This window comes from Saccopteryx bilineata, chromosome 2, assembly GCF_036850765.1.
Source record: "Saccopteryx bilineata isolate mSacBil1 chromosome 2, mSacBil1_pri_phased_curated, whole genome shotgun sequence".
Taxonomy (NCBI): domain Eukaryota; kingdom Metazoa; phylum Chordata; class Mammalia; order Chiroptera; family Emballonuridae; genus Saccopteryx; species Saccopteryx bilineata.
This window is the reverse complement of record NC_089491.1, coordinates 52,434,693-52,455,009: the sequence shown is the minus strand read 5'-3', so window position 1 is coordinate 52,455,009 and position 20,317 is coordinate 52,434,693. Positions and strand designations below refer to the sequence as shown.

General features: G+C 39.5%; 1 long non-coding RNA gene and 1 other non-coding gene across 2 annotated transcripts in view; both read right to left on the bottom strand.

Annotated features, from left to right (window-relative positions):
* Positions 1-18,785, bottom strand: part of LOC136324337 (uncharacterized) — a 138,732-nt gene extending 119,947 nt beyond the window's left edge. Inside the window, exon 1 of the long non-coding RNA XR_010729072.1 lies at positions 18,649-18,785. This is a non-coding gene — a long non-coding RNA (uncharacterized lncRNA). The remainder of the gene's footprint in view (positions 1-18,648) is intronic.
* Positions 5,055-5,130, bottom strand: TRNAS-GGA (transfer RNA serine (anticodon GGA)). Its single transcript has one exon. It is a non-coding gene; the product is annotated as a tRNA-Ser (tRNA).
* Positions 18,786-20,317: the final 1,532 nt, after the last annotated feature.

The following is a 20,317-nucleotide window of genomic DNA, read 5'->3' as shown; positions in this document are numbered from 1 at the left end:
AATCACATGAGGCTAGTGGTTATGGTATTTCATCTAGAGCAAGGGTCAACATGATAGCTAATAGCCACATGTAGCTACTGAGCACTTGGAATGTGGCTAGTCTGAATTGAAATGAACCGTGAGTATAAAATGCATGGGTGGGCAGAAGTAGGTTTCCAGTTATTCGTAAGACAAGCATGTTATAATTATTATAACAGTTTTATTAACTCTGTGTTTCTTGTACACATATCTATGAAACTACTTTTGCCCACCCCTGTATATAACATTTCAAAACAGACAATGTAAAATATATCAATATTTTCAAATATTGGTTATATGTTGAAATAAGTTTCAATATATTGAGTTTAAGAAAGAATATTTTCAAAATTAATTTTATTTGTTTATTTTTATCATTTTTAATATGGCTAGTGACAAATTACAATTATATATTTAGCTCATGTTATATTTCTATTGAGCAATACTGACTCGTAGTCAACCCAGCTGAGGCTGGTTTTAGGCTAATCTATTTCTGTGAATATTTACATACATTCTGGGTACCAATATATTTATGACAAGCTAGATAAACCCGGCAAAATGTCTGACGGAGGTTGACGAGTGGGGCCTCTCTAAGAAAAAGGCATAATAACTGCCCTTAAAAGGCCACCCAGCCTATGGTTTTGCTATGGCAGTCTGAGCAGAGTAATTCGCGTCCTCCTCCCCACCCCCCTACTTTTTGTCTCTAAGAGTAGGTATCGATTATTAGTGTCTCTTCTGCACTGCATCAGAAATCGATTTTCATTACAAAGCTTACCAACCAAAGGAATTCCAAGACTATTCAACCAAATGACCACCGATAGCCCTCAAGGTACTTGCCACACTGTCTCCTGAAATCAAACTGTTAAGAAATAGTAAAACCTTAAAAAGAATACTCTCTCCTATAATAAATTACCAAAATTTTAGTAGCTTATAACAACACAAAATTCTTTTACAGGTCAGAAGTCCAAAGTGAGTCTTGCAGGACTCAAATCAGGTGCCACGGGGTTGGTTCTTTCTGGTGTCCCAAGGGAGAACCTGTTTCATGCTCTTCCAGCTCCGGGAGACCACCAGCATCCCTTCCTATTACTGTCACTCTTAGCTTGCAGCCATCTCTCTAATCCCTGACTTTCATCATCACACCTCCTACTTCGGTAGTGACATCTCCTCTGCCTGCTTTTTAGAAGAACAGTCATGATTCCCTGGATTATCTAGGATAATCTCCCCATGGTGAGATTCTGAACCTAATCCCATTTGTAATTCCTTTTGCCATATCAGGTAACATTCAAACTGTCTGTGAATTAGGACCTGGATATCTCTGGAGACATTATTCAGCCTGCCAGAAATAAAATGACACCTGTTTAATTGATCTCACCAATAATTTCTAAATTCCCATGAAGAGTTACAATGCTGATCCATTTCTTTACATGCTGTCAGGAAGGTGTCAATCAGACAGAATTTGGAACTAGTAGCATGGATGGTTTCCAGAGCAAATGATATTTTTTTCTGAGAATAATCTCATTTTCTCATGTACTATAGGATTTAATTTTTCAACAGCAGGCAAGTAACAAAATATGTCTTTCTCTCTCTTGTGAAATGCATCCAATTATCCTTATGGTTTAAATGATTTTCTGTTGATAAAAAGGTGCAAATTATTTTAATAAATTAGATAATTTTGCAAGTTGAAAAATGTCATGCCATTTGAGATGTTTCAGATATTCATGTGAGAGGAGAGCGTTGACTCAGGCCAGCTGTAGCAGGTGAGTAGGCAAGGTGCTTGAGATTGTCTGCATGTAATGAAGGCATATAGATTTGAACATAATATGCAGACAATAAATATTTCATATAAAATTGAGGGGGTGTGGATTCCAAGGTATCTGACGAGTCTGACCCTCTCATTTATAAATTAAGAGAGTCAGGCCCTGAAAGTGATCTAAAATCATAGAGCAGGCAAGGTATTTTTGAACTTTTAGGGATGTGAAAGACGGTTGGATGTGGGCCTACAGAAGTGAGCAGGTTGTTTTGCTATTTAGATTGGAGGTTTGGCCTCTAACACCGATGCCTCAGCAGGATTACCTCATATATATGCTATCACACACATCCACAGCACAATGACTTGTATGACAAGTCCTTTGGTGCACTCTGAGTCCTGATGGGGGATAAGGTGAGTTGGTGATAGAGCGTAGGCAGGCCACAGACAGAAGAAAAGGAAGACAGCCTGGCCAAGTCTACTGTAGGAAAAACAGACTCAGAGAAGCCTGTCTATGTGATGGACTCAGGTCACATAGACCAGTGTGAAGCATCACCAACAAAAGCAGAGCCACAGACTGCTCCCCACGCCAGCACTTTGCAGAGGCCACACCCAAGTCTTGAGGCTCCTGGTTCAATGAAGAGCTCCATAAGCAAAATCACAGACATTGTGGGATATCCCATAGACTGACATTAAAGTCATGGCTTAACATTTTGAGAAAGTTATAAGATTCTTCTTTTCTCACAATAACTACAGGATTTATTTTATATATATATATATATATATATACACACACACACACACACACACACATATATATATGACCTTAATATATATTACTATATATTTTATATATCATAACAACCTATAATATATATTAGATGTTATATTAGATTAGGATAATAAACCCGTACCACATGTTTTATGTTTATTGGCTTGAGGCACTATAGACTGGGAATGAGATGCAAATTTAAACTTATTTGGCAATAATAATCTGGCAATACCATCATTGTGTCTCTGTGACACTGTACATAACCTTGGATATTGTCAAAATTCCACTATTAAATTTTGTAACTATATATGATGATGGTTATTAACTATAATTATTGTGATCATTTAGCAATGTATACAAATATCAAATCATTATGTCATACACATGAAACTAATTTTATATGTCAATTATACCTCAATTTTAAAAAATCTTTTTTAAAAAGCCAAACAAACAAATGCCACTATGTGTCATGAGAGCCATAGTTATAACCATGGCTTATAAGATTTTTGAAAAAACTATTTACATAATACAAAGAAAAAAATATTTTTTAATTCATTGATTTTAGAGAGGAAGGTAGAGAGAGAGAAACATTAATTTGTTGTCCCACTCATTTATACATTCATTCGTTAATTCTTGTATGTGCCTGACCACGGATCGAACTCACAACTTTGGTATATCAGGATGCTGCTCTAACCAACTGAGCTACCCAGCCAGAGCAGAAAATGTCTCTAAAACAAAATCATCAAGCTTTTACCGTGGGTAACTTCTAATAAGGGAAATGGAATTTGGATAGGGGGAGGGCATACCTGTTGGCTTCCTTCTTCATATTAATTGAATTTCTTTTTACAATGAATATAATACCATATCTCATGTATAAATTTTTAAAAAATTAAATTGCCGCACCAGAAACTGTCTGATCCCATGTGTACTTAAAGCATGACAAAATTAAAGTTACCTTAAGAAGGAATCTTTCAGGAGAGTGACATATTGCGTATATCAAAGAAGGTCATCATTGAACTATTTAAAATAAAAGGTAATACATAAAGCATACCCCACTTTTATAAATATTTAATAAAAATTAAAGTGGAGAAGTCCATTTCTACCTTTTACTAAATCTAGCCTTTCAAATAAGTAAATAAGTAATATTAAACACTTTAGTGTAGTAGAGGCTGTGGGAAGATTTAGAAGTCCTGAACTCTAATGCCAAGGCCTCTGTTCACTAGTACAAGACTTTTGTTGGAGAGCTGCGCAAACTAATGCTGTAGGCAGGGCTAGAAAAAGCCATTCTACTCAGCTCATCAGTGAATAAAAATATCACAATCTAATTTATCTTCTAAGATTACCGCAGGCAATTCAGGTTGAACAGTTTCCAAATAATAAACATCTAACTAATAGAAAAAGCATGGGACAAAGTGGTCAGAAAACCTGGGAGGAGTGAGAGATAACAAGGCTCAGGTAAGCTCCATGAATTTAGGCAAAACCCTGCCACCTCCCTACGCTCTTTGCAAATCTGCTAAAAGGGAATAAATGGGATCAAAAAGGTAAGTCACACTGCAGGTTCTGAAGTGTTCTGTAAATGTGTTAAAAATTAATATTCACCTCATTTCCCACTTGCTGTAGTTGTAATTGTTTTAAATTTTTACATTCTCTGTAGAGTTTTGCGACCTACTCACATGCTTTTTTGGGGGAACAAGATAAGATAAAATTAAAAATTATTGAAAGATATAATTTTTATCCCCAAATCCTACCATCTACTATTAAAGGTTATCTGGCACAGTAGGAACAGAGTACAGTAGAGAAAAGAGTACAGTTTGGGATCTAAAAGACCTTAGGTTCAAATCCTAGTTTTTTCAGGTTAGGTGGCTCTAGGTAATTTACCATGAGTCACGGCACCCACATCACAGCGTCAATGTGACAATTAAATGAGTCAATCAATGTAAAATGCACTAGGTGCTTGGGAAATATTTCTTTTCTTTCATGATCAAGAATCTTACAAAAAAAGAGAAAGTCCACATGACTCAGAAAGCTTCCTAAACAATGACAGAGACATAAAACCTGTGGCCAGAGCAGCATTCAGAGTGCTGACCCCAAGTCCAAGAATGGAGTGAATAGGAGCTATCACGGGCACAGCATTTGTAGCTTCCAAGGCTTTTTTTGCTGTTAGATGAAACACTCGATCTTCTTGAGTTTTGTGTTGGTTTTTGTTTTTTGTTTTTCCGTTTTTGGGGTTTTTTTTGTATTTTTCTGAAGTTGGAAACAGGGAGGCAGTCAGACAGACTCCCGCACGCGCCCGACTGGGATCCACCCAGCACGCCCACCAGGGGGCAATGCTCTGCCCATCTGGGGCGTTGCTCTGTTGCAACCAGAGCCATTCTAGCGCCTGAGGCAGAGGCCACAGAGCCATCCTCAGTACCCGGGCCAACTTTGCTCCAATGGAGCCTTGGCTGAGGGAGAGGAAGAGAGAGACAGAGAGGAAGGAGAGGGGGAGGGGTGGAGAAACAGATGGGCGCATTTCCTGTGTGCCCTGGCTGGGAATCGAACCCAGGACTCCTGCACTCCAGGCCGACGCTCTACCACTGAGCCAACCAGCCAGGGCGATCTTCTTGAGTTTAATGATACATAATTGTGACTCTCTTCTAAAATATAATAAACAAATATTGGCTTCATTTTTCTAGAAGAACAAACCTAGTCCCCCCCCATCTTCAACAAGGGAACTAAAACATTTTTTTTTCAAAGTAGAAATAAAAAATTTGTTTTTAAAGGTATTGGAAGCTTGTCCCTCTTCCTATCCCAAACCATATTAGACAAGGTTTGATAAATGAAGAATGAATAAGCAAGCCCAGTAGGCATCCCCAGCCAGTAAATTCCCTCTCAAATCTCTTAACATCTTGTGAAGAAACAGTTGGTGCTAAATGGTCTGGAGAGTGTGAGGGAGTCCAGAAAATGGGTGTGGGAAACTCGGGCTCTGGACATTGACACTTTATGGAACACTGGGCCACAGTTTTCATAACCAGCCCTGATGGTTGATGAGTCTTCAATTTGTAGATTTATTGATACACAGGTCCTGTTTTCAACAACTTCTTTTAAAAGTTTCTCTTTAGAGGTTCTTTCGTTCACATATTTTCCTTTGATTAGACTTAAGACACTCTTCTACTATGGTTTCATCTTTGGCAGGGAAAGGATATACCCTTTGGGAGACCTTGGAAAATTATGTAATCCCTTTTAGCTTCAGTTTTATCACCTCTAATAATGCAAGAATAATACCACAGAGTTGACAGAGGCACTACAAGATTTAATAAGTTAATTAAACATTAATTAATATAAAGCCCTTCATAATAGTGCAAGGCAAATAGTAAGTAAATATTAGCTATGGTTTACTATTAATATTATTCTTTCAAAGTATTCCTCATAATTTCTCTTTTCTTATAACTTTACTTGTACTCCCATGCCTGCCCCTAGTGTTTAGGAATACAAACTAACTTTATTTGTTTCTAAATTGAAAATGAGATATTTTTTAAGTATGGATTTGTTATGTTAGGTTTCAGAAAATATGTCTGCTACAAGTGTTGCATTTGTCACCTTGTTAATTGAGTTTTGACATGGTAAGCCAGTGTTCTATAAGCTGTATAGAGCATAGAGAGGTGAGCCATGCTTTAGTATATATTTTAAGATTCTAATTCTAACCTTGGTGTTTTCAAATGACATTATAGGCATTTGTAGAAAAGTCACTGTTTTTCTTCCACAAAGTAGGGTGGCCTGGCATAATCTGTTAGTGACTTTAGCTTTCCAGCTGTAAGAAACCTGGCTATATTGCAGTAGACTTCAGATGGCAGGTGCTTCAGATCCAAAGCCATAACAAGTGTTCTTTGCGCTGGATCTCAAATAGTTGGAGTGGGCTTCTCCCCCCCCAAAAAAAAAAAACCAGCTAAACAAGAAAATAACCCATGTTTTCTACAATCCCAGATTACATTGTTGGAGGGAAGGTCTTTCTTTGTGAAAACTGGCAGAAAGTAAAGGAAGAAATGCATGCATGGTTTCTCACTACACAGGACAAAAGATTTCGATCCCAAATGGAGAAGGGTGTACTCCAATGTCTATACTGGCCCCACACTGCCTACCTCAGGGGAAGGTCTAACCGAGCTTTTCCCAGACCCTCCAACTTAGTCCCTACCTTCTTCCTTAAGCCTTCCCTGTCCCATGCTCAATTTAGTTCTAGTTTATTGCCTTTAATATTTGATTTGTGTTGTTTTATCAATCACAGTCAATAGTAAACTCCTTGGGTGAGAAGACCATGTCTCTTTTTATTGTAACATCACAATCCAGAACATATTGTAAGTGCTCAAAACTGATCTATTCTAACATCACAATTTATTGTCCAAAATTATGCCCTTTCTCAATACAACCTACATATCTTCATCAGTGGTGTCTCAGCTACCATCTAGACTAGAAATACCATGAAGAGTTTAGGGGCTGCTTCATTCAACATTATGCCCTCACAGCCCGGAACAATGCTTAACATATATGGCATGTGCTAAAGAGTTGTCAACTTTAATAGAATTTTTTAGAATACCTTTGCTAAAAACTTTCCCTCCTCCTTTCAAAATGCCACATTGAGGAATAGTTCTTCTTTTTCTCTCATTTGTTTCTGGCCTTCCAAATACTGCAAAAGCTTATCAGCAAGGTAAGAGCTGAAGCCAATACTACAGGTCAGGAGTGGGTTGAATTCTCCACCTGCTGCCAGTTTTTATAAATGAAATGTGATGGAAATATAGCCATGCCCATTGGTTTATATAGTGTCTATAGCTATTCTCCAACTACAAAGAGAGAGTTGAGTAGTTTATAACCATATGCCTATAAAGCCAAAGATGTTTACTATTTGCCACTTTATGGGAAAAGCTTGCCAACCCCTGCTCTAGTTTAAACTGCAAAACGACAGCACCTCTTAGTTGTCTGTTATGAAAAAAAAAACAAGGAAAAAAGCTCTGAAAATTCCCAGGTACAAAAACAATATTTAACGATAATTTTAAAACAATGGGAATCATGTTAGCATATATTACATATTATATATACATATGTAAAATCATATTTACACAACTCCTTTATGTATGTAATCTTGATTCTTTTACCATCTGGAGGCATTATGGTCCTGTGCTATAGATAGTCTCCTCTAGTTAAATCTTTGTGGGCCCCATTGTCTGAGACAGCACTACCTGTGCTCCAAAATATATTTCCAGAATGAACAAAGGGTTGTAAAGTCCCTTGTTCCCCTTAGTAACCTCCCAATGTCAATATTCTTTTAGTGAAAGATTGGGTGTTGGTGTGTTTTTTCTTATGCTTCTGTAAATACACCCATTCCAAATTTTATTACAGGGAGTTTAGTAATTGTAATTGTGTCATAGGCCCCTGAGAGGTATGCAAATGCCCCATGCATCCACCTCTATATGTGAAGACAGGACTGAGGTCAGAACAAAGAGATGGTAAATCTTACAATCTTCTCTTTGATAAATTCTGAAAGTTTAAATGATCCCATTTCAGTCACTGTTATTCTCCATAACTAGCTAATGGTTCCTAGTGGTACCTTAGCCACGAAATTTGTTGCTTAGCGGACATAGATATAGAGATATAGAGATATAGAGATAGATAGATAGATAGATAGATAGATGATAGATATATATTGATATAGATGATATAGATATACATATGGATATAGAGATAGAGATAGAGATATATAGATGATCAAATATGAAATTAAGCCAGCAAATGGGAGCCAAGCAGAAGTGAGAAAGGTGGTAGATGACATCACAATTTAAAGCAAGTCCAACAGATACAGAGATGTAGGACTTTTGAGGGCAAAGGAGTCAGCAAAGTTCAGAATAATGTTCCAACTTTATCAGGCATCCAAATCATTGGAAGGGCCTATAATAAACAGACTTTGGGGCTCCTCCCAGATTTCCTGATTCAGTTGGTGATGCTGATGCTACTGATCCAGTGACCATACTTTGAGAACCATGCCATTGTCTAGAATATAGACTGTAGACAAGTGTTTCTCCAACTCTAACAAGCCTCACTCTCTTGTAGATCTTGTAAATTATAGATTCTAATTCAACATTTCTGGAAGAAAGAAGACTGAAACCCTCCATTTCTAAAAGCTCCCCAGTGTGCTAAATTGATAGCACAATTATATTTGATATTTTACACAGGAAGGGACTCCAAACTGTTCTCTAAAACATGAGATCTATTTTGTAAGTGAAGTTAAGCTCTTGAAGTTTCTGTGAAGTTACAGCAGGCTTCAGGACTTTAGGTTTGCATCAAGTATTTCTTTCCTGAGTCCAATGCCTTCCCTCCCTCCCCTTCCTCCCCCCCTCCCTCCCTTCCTTCCTTCCTTCCTTCCTTCCTTCCTTCCTTCCTTCCTTCCTTTTTTTCTTCCTTCCTTCCTTCCTTCCTTCCTTCCTCCCTCCCTCCCTCCCTCCCTCCCTCCCTTCCTCCTTCCCTTCCTCCCTCCCTTCCTTTCTTCCTTCCTTCCTTTTCTTCTTCCTCCCTCCCTCCCTCTCTCCCTCCCTTCCTTTCTTCCTTCCTTCCTTTTTTTCTTCCTTCTTTCCTTCCTCCCTTCTTTCCTTCCTCCCTTCTTTCCTTCCTTCCTTCCTTCCTTCCTTTTTTCCTTCCTTCCTTCCTTCCTTCCTTCCTTCCTTCCTTCCTTCCTTCTTTCCTTCTTTCCTTCCTTCCTTCCTTCCTTCCTTCTTCTCACTTTTACACTCAAGTTTACTCTCTCTTCTTTACCTATTAGCTGTAAATTTGTACCAAACCTTGCCTATACAGTCAGGTAATTTGGATTCTAGTGTGGGGTGTGGTTCTAAAAAGCTGTGGAATGTTCAGCAGATCCCAGAATCTCTGTTGGCCTCAGCTTCCTCTGCTTCAAGATGATGTGGCTGCCCTAGATAGTCTTTATGATTCCTTGAAGCTCTCAAAGCCTCCACTATGTTAAATGCAAACAAAGGCACACCAAAAAGCAACAGTACACGTGCTGCCACCTTTGGGTGGAAAACAAAACTTTAGCTGGACCAGACACAACAGAAACTTTTATGGCCTGCAGACCCAACACCAATGAATATTTCAATTCATACCAGCCTCCCTTTAACATAAAATTTCAAGTATAAACCAATATTAATTTTATTTTAATGTCATTAGCTTTTACATGTATTAAAATTTTGCAGCTTGGTCAATGTTCTGTGGATTATTTTCTCATGTTAGGAAATTTCATGATTTCAGAAAGCTTGAAGTGCACTGGTTTATAATGCAGTCTAATTAAATTATTGATTAGTGAGTAATTGACCAACCCCCAAAACTGGACCATAGAGAAAGAGAACAAAAATGTTGGCATTGGAATAAAATTAATTTGGATTTAAGTTTTTGACCATTCTACTTTCTAACTATGCTCTTTAGCAAGACAGTCTACTTCTCTGAGCCTTCCCTTTTATTGTTTGGGAGTTTAAATTTTTTAAAATTAATTTTGTAAAGTCCATGGCAAAGTTACTGACACTCAGTAGTATTCAATATATAGAAAAAAATTAGCAAATGGGCATTGCAAGGCAGCCTGTGAGGTTGAAATCAAAATGAGCCCTGAAACCAGAAAATTGGTTTCAAACTCTTTCACTTATCAGTATCATAACTTCACACAGTTCACTGAATCTTTGTGAGCCAGTTTCCTCATCTGTGTAGTGGAAATCAAGACTTTCTAGAGCTGGTTGAGAATTAAATAATATTGCTAGGCACTGAATTGTGTCTCACCCCCAAATTCATATGTGGAAATCCTAACCCCCAATGTCACTGTATTTGGAGATAAGATCTTTAGGAGATAATTAAGGGGTTTTTTTGTTTTTGTTTTTTAGTAAGAGAGACAGAGACAGAGAGTGGGAAAGACAGACAGGAAGGGAGAGAAGTAAGCATCAATTCTTTGTTGCGGCACCTTAGTTGTTCATTGATTGCTTTCAAATATATGCCATGACCAGAGGCTACAACCGAGCCAGTGACCTCTTGCTCAAGCCAGAGACCATAGGCTTCAAGCCACCAACTCTCAAGCTGCCGACCTTTCAAACTTGGGTCCTTTGCGTCCCAGGCCAACGCTCTAGCCACTGCACCACCACCTGGTCAGGCAAGAGGTAAAGTTTAATTAATTCATAAAGGTAGGGACCTGATCTAGTAGGAAAGGACACCAAAATATCTGTCACACCCAGTGCACATGCACCAAGGGAAGGCCACATGAGCAGACAGAAGGCAGCCATCTGCACTCTAAAGAGAGAACTCTCACCAGACACCAACCATGCAGGTACCCTGATCTCAGACTTCTAGTCTCAAAAACTGAGAAAAAAAATTCTGTTGTTTAATCCACCCAGTCTAACCTGACCAGGTGGTGGTATAGTGGATAGAAGTAGAACTGGAACACAGAAAACCTAAGTTCAAGGCCCTGAGGTCACTGGCTTGAGCATGGGTTCATCCAGCTTGAGCATGGGACCATAGACGTGACCCCATGGTTGCTGGCTTGAGCCCAAAGGTCTCTGGCTTGAGCAGGGGTCACTAGCTCTGTTGGAGCCCTCCTGCCCACCAATCAAAGCACATACAAGAAAGCAATCAATGAACAACTAAGGAGCCGCAACGAAGAGTCGATGCTTCTCATCTCTCTCCCTTCCTGTCTGTGTGTCCCTATCTGTCCTTCTCTCTGTCCCTCTCTCTCTCTGTCTCTGTCTCTCACTAAAAAAAATAAAAAAATAAAAAATTCCACCCAGTCTATGGTATTTTGTTATGGCAGCTCAAGCAAGCTAATACAAATATCATAAATATGTGCACGTAAAGCCCACTAGGGCTTTGACAATGTCCTCTTTCTTTTTTCTCTACTCCAATAAAGAGCATGCTAAAATTATATCTATTAGGAGTCTAATTCAATTCTTGAGTGACTTTGAATTAATCCAAAGTAATGTCTTTGCCACTAGAAACATTTCTACACGTATACTTTCTTCCAAGTGCTGGAGTGGCATGTATCTCGACCCATTGTTCTAGGGCTCCCATTTGGAAACAGATGTGAAAGAATAAAAGTTCTGTGCAAGGCAAATGAAATTGGGTGTGTAAAGCCAGTAGCCATGGCCACCGTCACAGTTGCCTGGCCCATGCAAGTTTGCATTTGATTCGGACAGTCGGTAATGAAACAATGGAGCCAAGAACTGGTGGGCCATTAGCTTTAATCCTAGCTTGCACCTGGCGGGCAAATAAAAACACACATGGGGCTCCAAAACCCACTCACAAAGCTACTGACTTATCTGAGTTTCCTAGGATCAAAGTTTTCTAGCTCACTAGCCTTATTCACCTCTGTTCCCCATCTCCTTCTCTCTGCACAAACTCTGCACAAACTGGCTTCCCCTTCAGCATTCCTCCATCTTGGCTGCTTCTCTTGTCCTCCTCCAAGTGGCCTTTCTCTGCTCTCCATTCTCTGATATCTCCTTTAATGCTAATTTCAGGAACCAAGAAAACAAGCTCCTGATCTGCCCCACTTTATAGTGTAGAAATCAAAACCTTTAATCCAAGATACAAACAAGGAAGTCTCTGATACAAAGTCACTTATATGAGGCATAATGAGATTCCTCATGAGAGTACACCACCCCACATCATGCAATCAGTCAAGGGTGTGGGGAAAAGCTTAGTCTTAAAACTGAGCCTTAGGCTATAACCACCCTGCCTGCTTACACCCAATGCAAACTATAAGCGAGCAAACATATATCATATTTAAAATCTTATTTGACCAACAGGGTGTCATCACTACTGCCACCTGCAGATGGCACTCTGCAAACAGACAAGTGGCAGAACTAATAAAGGGAGCCCATAGCCAGGCATAGAAGCATGCAGGTGTGGGTTTGTAATCTAATACCTTTAAATTTTTCACAATCCTATTTTCATCGAATGGGAGATGGCCATGACTGGAAAATTGCCTGTTATCAAGGGGAGAGCAGAGTTGGACCCTATTAAGCTGTTTCCTGATTCAGAGGAGGAAGCAAGTTTTTCCTCAAGAGAAATGTATCTTTGGAAGGACTTATCTCTGCTCAGTAAACTGAAGCCTAGAACTCGGGGGTCAATCATTTGGTAGTATTAGCAGCAAGATGAGTGCAAAAGAAAGAAGGGCGATTTAAAAAATTCTCCCAAATGCTTAAAGGTCTTTATCTGCTGCCCAGTTACTTTCCAATTATTTTTTGACCACTTATTTCTTCCTTCCAGGCACTCAGCTGCTTGCTGCTTACCATGTATACCTCAGACTTTTCTCCCTCTAATCTTCTCATCTCGTTCTTTCTCCTAGGAATTGTTTATCTCCAACCTATTGTTGTGACCCATTTTTCCATGGATCTCATGTCACTGCATGTTTTGTGAACAAAAAGCACTGACTATTCTTTGTTCTGGCCTATCTTTTCAAAGATGTTTGTATAGAAAACAGCCTTGGAAGATAAAGATAATGTCTCCTTCAAGAGTAAAGGTACCTACTGTCCATTATAAAAGATTTAGGCTCCTTAAACCCAGGGTTTCTCTTCTCTAACACAACCCACTGTGTGTGTAGGTATGACCTGGCCCTCTTTGCATTGCTGCATGGGAATTTAAGTCTCAGAGAACAAACATTTTAAAAAAATGCTAAATCCTGGCTACTGCTATTTCCATGGATTATAAACTTCTATTTGTTTCTAATCCCGAGTGTCACGTCTCCTACCAGCGCCCACAAAACTGGAGCAGGCTAACTTGGTCAGCTTTCAGGTAGGTAAGATCGCAGACTCTCCACAGTCCTTGACACAGGTTTTTATCCCTGAACATCCAGATCTTGCTTATCTTTCAAGGTTTACCTCAATGTGTTGTAGAATTGTGCACCTGAGACCTGTATAATTTTGTTAACCAGTGAACCCCAATAAATTCAATAAATAAAGTTTATTTTAAATTCCTCACCTTCATAAAGATATCCTGGTTAGTTTTTGCTCCTATGTAAAATAGGGATAATAATAGTTTCTACCGATTCAGGTTGTTGTTCAGGTTAAATGAATAAACTATAAGTGCTATAAGTTACTTTTTATTTTGTATGCTACTTATTTATTTAGGAATATGACTTCTTCTGTTAAGCTGTAGCTTCATTGGAAATAAGAACACTAGTGGAATAATCTCAATGGCCTTCAAATGCCTAGCAAAAAGAGGCATTAACTTTTTAAGTAATTCATTCATTCATTAATTCAAAAACATGCATTAATCACCTATTATGTGCCAGGTATGCTCTATGCATGAGTGATACATCAGGATTTGGGAATTAGATTTGGGAAAAGCACTTGCTTATGTAATTTGAGTCAAAACAGGAAATCACTGAATCAGAAATTTCATGAGTATGGCACACAATGCTTAATTTCTTTAAAACAATCTTATTTTCTACATTGTTGGGATAGGTTAGAAAACAAGGGTATATAATTTTTAAGTTTTTTTTTTAAATTGGTACACTATTGGGTTGATTTAGGCAAGACCTTACTTCATTGTTTATTTGATAATTCTGTGCATCTGAATTTTTCCTTACCCAAGACAATCTCCCGTACACAGTCTCTGGCTCTGCACGTGGAAATCAACTTTGTCCTGAAGACAAGTCTCTTGGTTCAGTTTGGTTGGTGGACTCCACCCTTCACCAGGTTTTGGCATCTGACACTGGTAGAAAAGGTCTCAGCATTGTAAATGTAGGAAGGGTGGAGGCATCCCAATGACCTCACCCTTTCATCAAATGAATAGGTCTCTCCCAGATAACAACCATTCTGAAACATGCCAGCCGGAAGGGAAGGGCCAGTTTCCGAAAATTAGCAGCCCCACTACCCGTTCATTCAATACCAGGCCTCAGTACCCTGAGAAAATTATTTTGCTAAACTATGACTTCAACTGCTCTGACATTATGCAAAATACATTGTCATCTCCCTGAAGTATCTGAAACGACAGAAACATAGCATACTTATAGTCATATTTGCAACAACAAAAATGAGCACAGATATGTGTCAATGGAAATATTTTCTTCCTTGACACCTCTCTACATTAAAGAGACAGCAGCAATTCTCAGATATTACCTTTCCTTCTCCTCTCTGGGATCCTACTGCCAATTTAATTTCCTCTCTGTGTTTATTTTTTTCTAACTCAATCAGCACAAAACATAAGCAACAGTGATCATAACATTTTAGATGTGCAAAGTACATACTATAACCACTATCCAGGGAGACCCTCTCTTTCTGATAGCACATGATCTAAAGAAAAGGGGAGGTTGGCCTAAGCTTCAGGATCCGCATTGGTTTCCCATCTTGCAAATCAGTCTTTCAAAAATATCCAAGATTACATTACTAAACGAAGCCTGGCACATACAGGGACTCAAAAAGTATTATCTGAGGTCCTGGCCAGTTAGCTCAGTGGTAGAGCATTGGCTCAGAGTATAGAAGTCCTCGGTCCGATTCCCGGCTAGGGCACACAGGAGAAGCGCCCATCTGCTTCTCCACCCTCCCCCTCTCCTTTCTCTTTATCTCTCTCTTCCCCTCCTGCAGCCAAGGCTCCATTGGAGCAAAGTTGACCTGGGCACTGAGGATGGCTCCATGGCCTCCAACTCAGGCACTAGAATGGCGCCTGGTTGCAACAGAGCAATACCCCAGATGGGCAGAGCATCGCCCTCTGGTGGGCATGCCAGGTGGATCCCGGTCAGGCATATGTGGGAGTCTGTCTCTCTGCCTCCCACTTCTCACTTTAGAAAAATACCAAAAAAAAAAAAGTATTTTCTGAATCAAATTGAAATGTATTTATTAAATTTTGAGAAAATATAGTATTACACTATCAGTCTTATAGCACACCTGGTAGTGGGGTTAGAAGATGTCACCTTCAAATTTAACAGGTTTTTGCTGTTTCTTTAAATCAACTGAGTAAGATGGGCCTGCAAAGCTCCACTGCTCACATTTTAAAGGAGTTACATTATTTGCTTCAATAAACACTTGGTCACATATAATTAGTAGTAAGAAGCTTCCTGCAGTCACCAAGCTCTGTTTGTTTTCCAAAAATAAAGGAATACTTTCTATTAACAAAGAGGATATACCTAGTGAAACACTGTTTTGTTGACAGAAATTTGGCAAATGAAAGCAGAAATAATAGAGGCAGCATTGTAATGCAAAATGATCTTTAGATTATTAAAATCATCCACTTCTCTTGCTTGTTGATGAATATTTATTGATTGCTTACCCCTTCTGGTACTTATAATTAGTCGCTGAAGAAGTTACTATAGAAGGAATACAGGTTCTTCCAAACCTTAAAGTTTCAGGACCAAAAAGGCAGCTCTCTTACGGGGATGCCTCAGGATGGTGATGGCATTTGGAGATATAGGTGAGAAATCCATCTAGGAGTCTCTCTGGGCCTGCCCCACCTCAGAGGACTTATTTGGGAGGGTCCCTCTCAGCTCACAAGAAGAGGCAAAGTTTTTCAATCTTTTCACCTCAAAGGATCCTCTCTTTACTCGCTTATTCCTGCAACTCTTTTCATTGTGAACAAAGTCTTTCCTACCAATTTGAGATAAGTGGAAAAAACATAAATAGTTGCTTGATTGTTGCATGAGTTTCCTTTAAATGCAATCAACTTACCAACCCACAAGTGATAGAGACTTATCTCTCTCTCAGATCTTTCTTAGAGCACTAGGGCTTCTGAAGCCAAAACCTTGTGCGTTACCACCAGACCACACCCATCTACATGATGTTGCATTCTAAGCTTGACTTCTCTGAACTTCCATTTTCCTATCTCCTAAAACACCCATCCTCCCTATGTGAAAAGTGAAACAATGATGGGAAAGTGCTTTGAAAGCTGTGAAGTGTGGTGTAAACACAGGGATGAGGACAATGATGATTATTTTTAATAGCATGTGATTCCAGACACTCTTCCCCCACAGTGCTTAGTGCCCTCTGACCAGGTGTGCTTGCCTCTCCGACTCCTCACCCCATTAGAACTTAAGCTCCAGGAAAGTGAGCTCTTTATTTGTTGCTGTATCACCAGTCACCCAAGGAGCATTTGTTTAATAAGTAAAAGAGTGAATTAACGTTTTATATATGCTACCAAGTTTTTTTCTATATATTTACTTATTTAATAACATCAGTATAAGGAGTTTGTCAAAATTCAGTTGAAAACCTTTATGCTAACTCTTAACTACCATGAGTGCACTTTTAAAAACTTGATTGTCATGCTGTTTTTATTGGTGTTCAGATATTATATAAAATCTAAACTGCATAAATCTAGAAATGGTGAGCAAAAATAAATATCGTATTTCATTTTGTGGGTGAGAAAACAGAGTCCGGAGGTGTGAAGTTCCTTATCTCTGGTGTGGTAATGGTGGTATCAGTAGGGTGACAACCACATACTTTGCCTCTTGGTGGCACCACCTCCCTTTTCTCTCTATGGACATGGGTGACTGAGTATCCCCTGCTATTCTGACTTTTGTTTGATAAAGGCAGGCTTTCTCTGTTGAGCCACTTAAGTGGGTGTTATCATGTCACCCTCTAGTGGCTTCTGTCAAAGCTCCAAGAAAGGGAAGAAGAGAAAATAAATGCAAATTGGGGTCAGACAGATGGAATGTCAGCTTGTGGAGAAAGAGATTCAGGTAGATAGGACTTACATAGCCTAGGAAACCAACTGTGGTCATATATGCATGTAGGAAATGCTGAGTACCTACTATGTGAATGGTTTTGGGGAAACAAAGATGATGGCCAAGTTGATGCTGTGATGAAAAAAATAGTACTGCCAAAGAAGCAAAATAAATTGAAAGATGAGAACTCCACTTTATCTGGAATGTCTCACCTTGAACCAGTTGATAGCTCTGAGTACTCAAGCTGTATGCTATAATAAATTAGTATTATTTCATCACTAATATCAGCTTTATGCAGTAATTCCTCACTACTGTCATCAACAGGTTCTGCAACTTTAAGTGAAATGACATATAATGAAACCAATTTTACCATAGGCTAAGTTCCTACAGCATCTTATCAACATTATAAGAAAATGACATTGAATGATGTTATTGGAGGACCTATAGTATAAATGATTGCCAACTGGGTAACCTCACCTCAGTTTAATATGTCCTCTTCAGCCCTTGTGGGTTGGCTCAGCCGTAGACCATTGGCCCAGTATGTGGAAGTCCCGGGATCGATTCCCAGACCGAGCCCATCTGTTTCTCCACCCCTCCCCCTCTCCTTCCTCTCTATCTCTCTTTTCCCCTCCCGCAGCCAAGGCTCCATTGGAGCAAAGCTGGCCCGAGTGCTGAGGATGGTTCCATGGCCTCCGCCTCAGATGCTAGAATGGTTCTGATTGCAATGGAGCAATGCCCCAGAGGAGCTGAGCATCGCCCCCTAGTGGGCATGCCGGGTGGATCTTGGTAGGGCACATGTGGGAGTCTGTCTGACTGCCTCCCTGCTTCTAACTTTGGGGGAAAAAATTTCCTCTTCACTCTCCCATTTCTTCCTTCATTTTCTGTCTCCATTAATACTGCCCAGTGGTCAGATCCAGAGACCTATAAGTCAGCCTAGACTTTTGCTCTCACCCAGCCCTCACCCCCAATATCCAACAAGTCACTGAATCCAATTGATTCTGCCTCCTCTATCTTCCACTGTCTCTGGCCTTGTCCTTCTCCTCAGCTTTATATTGAATGGGGACTCCTCATTCCCATCTTCTTGCCTTTGGATTTTTTTTCTCAATTCATCCTCCACAATGGTGTCAGGGCAATCTTTCCCAAGTGCAAAAATAGAAATATTACTTCTCTGCTCAAAACCCACCAATGGCTCACCCTGAACTGTAGGTTAACTTTCAAAGGTAGTTTAGCAAGCAGGGTCTTTCATAATCTGGCCTCTGACTGCCTATCATAACTTATCTGCTGTCTCTCCCTTCCCTTTCCTACCTCTACCTACCCCAAAGCACATAGCATGCTCTTTGATCCATCCAAATTGATGTAGTTTGGTTCTCTAAATGAATGCTGCTTTTTCTCTATTTCTGGGTCTCAATACATGCAATTCCTCTGTCTCAAATATTTTCTGATCCCTTTGGGTGATTAAAGATCACTTACTTCCTGTGAGTGCAGTCTGGCTTGTCTTTTAGGAGTCTTCCGGGGCAAACAGTCTCCTGGAGATGCCTGCTCTGTTCTCTGGTTGTAGAATGCCTTTGTGTCCGCAGGCTTACAAACCACTATGGTCTGTTTCCCCCACTGGATTATTCCTGAGGGAATGAACCAAGTTTTAGTCAACTTTTAATCATCATCTAATCAACATTTAATCATTAATCAGTGTTCAGAACAGAGTAAGCCTTTGTTAAATATTTGTGGAATTAATGAATTAAAAATTGAACAAATGTATAACAAACTTCTGTTTCAGAAAGTTAACATATTAAGATCTAAGGAAAACTGGTTTTGACAAAGCACTATGTTTGGGTACAGGTTTTCACCGGAGGCAGCCGGGTGAAGGGTACACGGGAGCCATCTGTGCTGTTTTTGTAGTTTCTGTGAGTCTCAAAATATTCAAAACATAAAGTTTGTTTTTTTTAATCTAAGCAAGATAATTTTCTGTGGTATTTAATTTTCAATAACTTTTTCAAAAATCAGCATGCTTTTAAAAATTGAAATCAATTATTCTATTTTCCCTTAAAGAACAATTGATGGCATATTCTGAGAGTCTCTTAGGAGAACTTAGAAAACATTTCGGTCATTGTCACCTACTCCTCCCCTCCCACTGCCAGCCAGAGGCACTTATAATCTTCTTGGTCCAAAGAGAGCCTATAATTAAAACAGGCTTCTCACTCTTGTCATCCGAGGACAAGAACCAGGTTTTTAAAATATGTACATTCTAGAAACTGGACATTTCCATGTATGGGGCAAACCATTGACAGCAACATTAGCCTCAATGCTATGTGGAGAAAGGGAGCATTTGTAGGTTTTCTCTCTTTATCACCCAGTCACCTGGCTCAGGAGCAAAATCAGGGAGGACCAGACTTCACTCTCAGCTTATAAAAGCTTTTATTGGAATGACAAAGGAGGCACTATGGCTCAGACTGGAAGGAGCAAGTCAGATTACACTCTTATATGGTTATGGACTGAAGTTTATCATCACCATCTTAATCATCTTGGGCTGCTATAATAAGTACTATACACAGGATCTGTTAAACAATTATTTATGACCACTCTGGAGGTTGGGAAGTCCAAGATCAAGGTGCCTGCAGATTTCAGGATCTAGTAAGGTCTTGGTTTGCAAATGGCTGCCCTCTTGCTGTGTCTTCATGTAGTGGAAAGAGATCATCTCTCCCATGTCTTCTTATAAAGGCCACTAAACCCATTCATGAGGGCTCTACCTCATGACATAGTTACCTTCCAAAGGCCCCACCTCCAAATACTATAACTTTGAAGATTAAGACTTCAACATATTAATTAGGGAGAGCCACATACATTCAGTCCATAGCAATGACCCTTTCTTCTTTTGTAACTAATTATCAAGACTGTACAGAGAGAAACAGGATGCAGAGCAAAATAGAAGGCAACTTGAGAGTGGAAACATGATGAGATCTATTTAAATGAAGCAGGCTCTTCCCTTTTCATGGAACATCTTACTCATCTTCACTAGATAAGTCCTATAAGACCTTTTAGTTTTATCCCAGAAGCTCTCCCTGCTCCCCCAGCCCCCACTACTCATTTCGAAAGTGGGTATATGTCCCTGCCTCGTGTTCCACCAGCACCATGCACTTTTTCC